This window comes from Cetorhinus maximus, unplaced genomic scaffold, assembly GCF_964194155.1.
Source record: "Cetorhinus maximus unplaced genomic scaffold, sCetMax3.hap1.1 HAP1_SCAFFOLD_235, whole genome shotgun sequence".
Classification (NCBI taxonomy): domain Eukaryota; kingdom Metazoa; phylum Chordata; class Chondrichthyes; order Lamniformes; family Cetorhinidae; genus Cetorhinus; species Cetorhinus maximus.
Genome location: NW_027596199.1, coordinates 211292 through 219360, shown reverse-complemented (window position 1 = coordinate 219360; position 8069 = coordinate 211292). Strand labels below are relative to the sequence as shown.

General features: G+C 45.0%; 1 pseudogene; it reads left to right on the top strand.

Moving 5' to 3' along the window:
• The first annotated feature begins 392 nt into the window (after nt 1-392).
• LOC144673060 (FMRFamide receptor-like) lies at nt 393-6516 on the top strand (annotated as a pseudogene).
• The last annotated feature ends 1553 nt before the right edge of the window (nt 6517-8069 follow it).

The window sequence follows — 8069 nt, the reverse complement described above, 5'->3', positions numbered from 1 at the left end:
GATTTCAGATACTTGATTATTCGACTTCAGCAACAAATATCCACAAATTGCCAACTTTAATAATTTAATCACTTAACTGAATGTCCACATTTAAAGAGAGCAGCTACAACCACCAGTGCAGTGGAACAGGGCTGATAAACTCACGATTATATTTTGATTTTAATAACAGAATCTCCGAGATAAACATGTTCTATTCCTACCTGGAATTAACTCGGTGCTCTAATATGTTTGTTTCCAGGTATTCAGTAAACTAAGTAGAAGGGTGTTGCAATCTCACTATCTCCAAGGAGACATTCCAGAAGGTATAAATAAGGGCTTTGTGAATGTGTCACTTCAGAGTTTAGTGCAGAGGTTGCCTGCAGCAGTCAGGGACAGATCACTGCTAAGTGAAAATGCTTGGAGCATTTGACGTTTTCGATAAAACATTCTATGTGAGTCTCGATATCGTCGGTGTCCCAGGTAAGTGACTAGGACATTTGCAGTCGTGTCAATCTGTGTGGGAGCTGCTCTCTGGTTTCAATCAGTGACAGATCACGTTACCTGCTGATCGAGTGGTCACCTTTATCTACATAGCCGGTCAATGGCCGCATTACCTTAAGTGAAATATCTTATATTATCTCTGCAGTTTGATTCAATTTCCTCAACTGTCAGTAAACCTCTGTTTACAATCCACAGGCTTTCAGAATAAACACGTTCTTGCATTCAGTGGAATATCACCTCACGTTTAATCAGACCTCAGTGAGGGTAAACTCTATGAAGGAAGGGATTCGAGGGAGTCTGTGTTTTTATTGATTCATGGGATCTGAGCATCGCTGGCAGGGCCATCATATATCACCCTTCCACATTGACTCTGAGAAGGTGGGGATGTGCTGCCTTCTTGAACCGCTTCAGTCCCTGTGGTGTAGGTACACCCACAGTGCGGTTAGGGAGGGAGTTCCAGGATTTTGACCCAGCGACAGTGAAGGAATGGCTGATATATTTCCAAGTCAGGATGGTGAGTGACTTGGGAGGGAACTTTCAGTTGGTGGTGTTCCCATGTGTCTGCTGCCCTTGTCCTTCTAAATGGTAGTGGTCGTGGGTTTGGGAGGTGCTGTCTGAGGATGCTTGGTGAGCTCCTGCAGCGCATCATGTAGCTGGTACACACACCGCTAATACTGTGTGTCGGTGGTGGAGGGAGTGGACGTTTGTGGATGGGGTGCCGATCAAGCTGGGATGCTTTGCCCTGGACGCTGTCGAGCTTCTTGAGTGTTGAGGGACCTGCACTCATCCAGGCAAGTGGGGAGTATTCCATCACACTCCTGACTGGTGTCTTGTAGATGGTGGACAGGCTTTGGGGAGTCAGGAGGTGAGTTACTTTCTGCTGGATTCCTAGCCTCTGACCTGCTCATGTAGCCACAGTATTTATATGGCTGGTCCAGTTAAGTTTCTGGTCAATGGTAACCCCCCAGGATGTTGATAGTGGTGGATTCAGTGATGGTAATGCCATTGAACATCAAGGGGCAATGATTAGACAGACAGATGGAGAGATTTTGCAGTCGAAACACATTAATGGATTCTAACAGGAGTTAGTTCCAGTTCACTGCACTGTAGTGGATCCCCAGGTTCGCTTGTTAAAGAGCGTACAGAAGATTGTGCGGACAAAGGGTAGTCAAGGAGCCTTTGACAGTGTGGAGGCTGGACTGAGCACTGTAACAGTTTTAGCAGAGCTGAATTAGGGGAAGGCATTGAAATCGCCTGTTGATGCAAGTGAGGTGGTTGTCGGTGCAGTTTTATGACAGGGATATGAGATGGGGAACAATGGGCCGGTTAGTTACTATTCTTGGAGACTGAACCCTCGCCAGCAAATGTTCCCAACTGTGGGAATAATGACATTGATTTCGATGTTGGCTCTACAACATTTTGAAATCTACATATCTCACAACTCTGCAGAGACTATTATTGATACCGACGAATAATCCTCTAACCCTCTTTATTAATATTTCATCCCAAAAATCTGAGACGATTTGACTGTAGTTTCGTGTTACAGCCGCATCATTTGGAAATTATTTTTGAAGCAGGAAGAGGTAAAATCGTAGCGGCTGCTTTGTTAAAGACATTATACAGCCCCGGCCATGTATTTACCCTCACTCAACTTGTCTAAATTGCCTTGCATCCTCTTAAAATCCCCCTCACCGCTCATGTTCCCACCTAGTTTGGTGATATCAGCAAACTTGGAATGATCACATTTGGCTCGCTCAAGCAAATAATTAATAAATATTGTGAGTAGCTGGGGCCCAAATATTGATCCCTGCGGTACCCCACGGAACACTGTCTGCCACTCAGAAAAAGACCCAATTATTCCTACTCTCTGTTCCCTGTCTGCTAGCAAATTCTCAATCCATGTCAATATGTTACCCCCATCCCATGTGCTTGAACTTTGCACATTATCCTCTTATGTGGGTCTTTCTCAAAAGCTGTGTGAAAATCCTAATACACCACATCCACTGGTTATGCCTTATCAATTCTGCTATTTATCCCCTCAAAAACTCCGGTAGGTTTGTCAAACATCATTTCCCTTTCATAAACCCATGTTGACTGTGACTTGACTGAGGTGTACAAAATGATGAGGGGAATAGATAGAGCGGACAGGATAACATTGTTTCCCTTGGTGGAGAATTCTGGAACCAGGGGACATAGATTCAAGATAACTGGCAGAAGGTGTAGGGGGGACATGAGGAAGAGCTTCTTTTACACAGAGGGCAGTGAGTATGTGGAATTCACTGCCCAAGTTGGTGGTAGAGGCAGAAATTCTAAACTATTTTAAAAAGTACCTGGATCTGCACCTTAAGTGCTGTAAGCTGCAGGGCTATGGGCCGGGTTCAGGAAGGTGGGATTAGAAAGGGCACCTGGGTCTCCTCGGGCTGGCAGGAACAAGATGGGCCGAATGGACTCCTCCTGTGCTGTACCTTTTCTATGGTCCTATAGTTCTAAGAGAGAGAGAGATTGGGCAAGAGGGAAAGAGGAAGAAGGAGACAGGACAAGAGAGAAAAAGAGAGAGAGAGCAGGAGTGAGAGAAGGAAACCCTCTTTAAGTACCGTGGGATGTAGATTATCAGGCCCTGGAGGTTCATTGGTTTTCACTCCCATTCATTTCTCCAGCAATATTGCTTTAGTAATACTAATTCCCTTCAATACCTCCTTCTCACTAGACCCTTGGTTATCCAGTATTTTTTGGGAAGATACTTGTACCTTCCTGGGGAAGTTGTTTAATTGATCTGCCATTTTCTAGTTCTCTGTTATAAATCCTCCTGTTCCAGACTGCAAGGGACCTGCATTTGTCTTCACCAATTTTTTCTCTTCTTACATACTTATTGAAGCTTTTTACAGTCCTCCTTTATGTTCCTTGCATGTTTACCCTCATACTCTATTTTCCCTCTCTTAATCAACCTCTTGGTCCTCCTTTTCTGTACTTTAATCTGCTACCAATCCTCAGGCATGCTACTTTTTTCTAACAACTTTATATGGCTCCTCTTTGGATCTAATACTACCCTTAATATATTTTGTATGCCCTGGTTTGGCCACTTTTCCTGCTGTGTTTTTTTTTGTGCCAGGGAGAAATGTGTCGCTTTGCAATGCATATATTTGCTCCTTAAATATTACCCATTGCCCATCATGACTTTAAAGATGTTCCCCAATCTACCTTAGGCATCCCACGCCTCATACCTGCCTAGTTTCCTCTGTTCAGATTTAGGAACCCAGTTTCGAATTGGTCCACTTCACTTCCAATCCCGATGAAGAATTCGATCAAGTTATGGTCACTGTTCCCTAAAGGACCCGCAGAATAATGATTGACCAACCGCTTCTCTTTGTACAATACCAAACCGGGCAACACCTGCTCCCCAGTTGTTTCCTGGGCATACTGGTGTAAAGAAAACATCTCGTACACACTCCAGGGATTCATTTGCACGCAGTATTATTGTTAATTTGTTTTGCCCAGTCTATATGTAAATTAAATTCACCCACGGTTACTGTAGCAACCTTGTTACATGCGTCTCCATTTGCCTCCTGCCCTTCCCCTACTGTTTGGAGGCCTATCGACTACTCCCACTGGTCTTTTCCGCTCTTTGTTTCTGCTTAGCACCACCCGGAAAGATTCTAGCTCTGGGTTTTCAGAGACAATATCCTCATTCACCATCACACTGAAATCACCCATAACAAGCCAGCCCATGCCAACTGCTTTTCCGGTTTTTCCTGCCATTCCTAAAGAGGCAGTACTCTTGGATATTCAGTTCCCAGCCTTGGTCACCCTGCAGCCATGTCTCCGTAATCACAATCACATCGGACCCCTTTACAACTGTTTGCACTGTTAATTCATTGACCTTATCATGAATGTTCCACCCATTCCGATACAGGGCCTTTAGACTTGTCTTTTTACACACCTTTTTTTTTACTTTGACCCTCTTTGCCCTTGTTTCCTCCCCTTGAGCTTTGGCTTTTATTACTTATTTGTCTTTCAGTTCTGCCTTTGTTTCCCTCTCTTGTGTCTGCGCCCACCCTCAGCCTCTCATCCCCCTGCCTCTCTAGTTTAAACCCTCCCCCCACAGTCATAGCGAATGTACCAGCGAGGATATTGGTCCCGGTCCTGCTGGGGTGCAGCTGTTCCCAAGTCCCAACTTCCCCAGAATCGGTCACCACGCCTCAGGAATCAAACATCCTGCACCATCTCTCCAGCCACTCATTCATCCAGTGTGTTCTCCTATTCCTGATCTCGCTAGCACGTGGCACTGGGAGTAATCCTGAGATTGCTAACATTGGGGTCCTGCGTTCTTATTTAATTCCTAGCTCCACTTAGTCTGCTTGCAGGGCTGATTCCCTCTTTTTAACCTATGTCATTGGCAGTGATGTGTGCCATGACCTCTAGCTGTTCACTTTCTCCCTTCTGAATGTCCTGCAGACACTCAGTGACATCCTGGACCCTAGCACCAGGGAGGCGACACAACATCCTGCTGTTAAGTCACCAACTGCAAAAAGGTCTATTTGTTCCACTTAAGACAGAATCCGCTATCAGTATTATTCTCCCAATCTTTCATCTCCCCGCCCTGTTCAGCTGAGCCGTGATTGGTGCCAGGGACTTGGCTTTTGGTGCATTCCCGTGAGAAACCATCTCCCTCAGCTGTTTCCTAAATGGAAAATCGGTTTCGGAGGGGGATGGAGCAAGGGGACTTGCTGCAGTGCCTGCCTAGTGATTTTGCTCTGCCTGGCAGACACCCATTCCCTTTCAGGTGAGAGGCAGTTTTTTTGGACAGCCTCTGGTCCTCGGCTCAATGGTGGAACTTGTCCCAGAGTGGGGTATATATCGGAAGTGTGCACATGTGGATCTCAGAGCTTCTCAATGTCCCAGGGCAGAGGGGGAATGTGTTCTGATCCTGGACTATCCACAGCCAGGTAGTGTCCAATACCAGATGAGAATGTTGTCCATTGTGTTCTGATCCTGTGGGGAGTGTCTGAACCAGTGATGGAGGTGGTGCAGTCCGAGGGGTTTGACCTGATGCTAAACTCATGTCCTTGCTCTCTGTGCTAGACAGGGAAACGTGTTTTCAGTAATATTCTGCATTTGTTCCCCTTCTTTAACTTACAGCTAATTTACTGGCAATTGTTATCTTGTCCCGGGGAAAGTGTGGCCTCTCCACCTGCACCACTCGATACCTGATGGCTATGGCAACAGCAGACCTACTGGTCGTTATAACGGAGGTCATTCTCTGTCAGATCAAATATCATTATTTCCCAGTGTCTTTCCTGGACATCACCCCTGTATGTAGTTTTAACGCTCTCCTGAGAACTGCTGCAAAAAGCTGTTCTGTCTGGCTCACCATCACTTTCTCCTTTGATCGATTTGTGGCAATTTGTTGCCAGACGCTGAGAACTAAATATTGCACCTGGAAAACTGCGGCTGTGGTTCTAGCAACAACTGACATTCTGTCATGTTTAATAAACACCCCCTTCTACTTTACACAGGAACCTGGAGTGATAATTGACAATGTCCCCTGGGGCTGTTTTACAAAGCCCAGCTATTTTACTAACATTGGATGGGTGGGATTTAAATGGTTTCGTACGATTTTCAACCCCTCCCTCCCATTCTTTTGAATTCTGTTGTTCAACGCTCTGACCGTCGGCTACATTTTAGTGGCCAGTAAAGTCCGTAAGAGACTCAGGGGTCAGAGCGAGAGAGAGAGCCAGAGTGACCCAGAGATAGAGAGCAGAAGGAAGTCTATCAGATTACTCTTCACCATCTCCGGCAGCTTCATACTTCTGTGGTTAGTCAATGTTATAGAATTTTTATATTCCAACATTACAGAAGCAGCTTACAACAACGTTCAATACATCGTAAGACAAGTCGGGTTTATGCTGGTGAGTTTCAGTTGTTGCACAAACACATTTATTTACGGGGTGACTCAGTCCAACTTCAGGGAGCAGGTCAAGAACACGGTGAAATATCCGCTTATATCAATGATTCAATTCATGAAGAAAAAACAATAACTCAGAACAGCCCAGAGGCATCTCCCACGTTTTCCTGTCCATGATTGGAATATTTATACACAAACTCCCAATAGTCACACGACAAAGAGCAGCGCACCATCGGGCAAGAGGTGACGGCTGGAGGAGCGGATGTAAATGTCGCAGAAGGAGAGTCAGAGTCCTCCCTGCGGGACATGAAGGATAACCTACAATGTCGTAATTTACGGGGAAATCGTCACGGAATTAGCCTTATTCTCCCGTGGCCCGCCCCTCGGATACCGAGCACCTCATCTCCATTTTGCATTTTTTGCTAATTGCTTCAAATCAGTTCCCCATTATCCCCGATCGGTTTCTCGCTGCTCTACTTCTGTAGAGACTCCCTGATCATTTTTAACACATTTATCCAATCTGCACTGAGCCTTCGTTTCTCCAAGGAAAATATTCCTAAACTCTTCAATCGATCTTCCTCACTGAAGATGGGAATTTTTGGACCCATTCTCATGAATCTTTTTCCTCATTCTCTTCACCTGCTCCTAAAGTGTTGACCCCCAGAAATGGAGGCAGTTCTCCATCTGAGCTAAACCAATGTCTGATACGAGGTCAGCGTAACTTTGTAGCTCTTGGACTTGTCATGAAGATATATTCACGTATATCATGTCATGGGTAATTATTTTAAATTGGGCTTGTAGTATGGTCTGCGTCTGTGGTTGTGAGTGTGTGGGTGCTTTAATTGGATTAAAGCCAACAAGTCTGGGTGCTTTGATGTACAGGAGTTTTGTGATGTAAACATTAAGGAAAAGTGTACATTTGCATTTTGTTGAGTGAACTATTCACAGATTGGGGGTGAAATATTGCACCTATCTTGGAGACACCAAGCAAGGTGTTTGTGTTACTAATAAAATTGGGACAATGGAAGGGGTTTTAGTGTTAGGATAGGTGGATTTCATTGGAACGGGCGATACGATGAAACTTTGCTTTCAAAGGGAGAGGCAGAGTATCTCAGAGAGGAGTTTGTCTGTTCAGGGCTGAGGCAATGTCATTATCTAAGCAGCTCTAAGCCTACAAAGGCCTGCAAAGGAACCACATTGAAAGGAGCCTCATTTAGAATTCGTAAGGGAAATTTTTAAAAACTCGTGGCCGGCAATCAGGAACCTGGATTGGAAGAGTTAAGAGTTGAACTGGAAACAGACAAACTGGTTTTCGCAAAATTATACTTGCAACGGAAGAGACGGGCGAGATATATTCCAGGCTAAGGGAAAGAGAAAGATAAGGAAGAAAAGCAGAACGAAAGAGTCAGGAGGGAGAAAGGGAAAGATAGAAATTAAAAGAGAGTAACAGAGAGGGGGTGAAGAAAAAAACAAAAAGAGTCAGGAACGGAGGTGTGTAAGAGAATTCCATTTTCAACAGCCTGATCTAAGAGACTCTCCCTCTATCTACTGAATGTGCCACAAGGCAGGGACAGTCCCCCCCAAACACAGACACAAGGGCGGTGCTGCTTAAATTTGTCAAAACGTGAGGGGAGGGGCGTCGAATAATTATTCATTTCACGTTGGAAAATCACAAAACAAAGGGAGC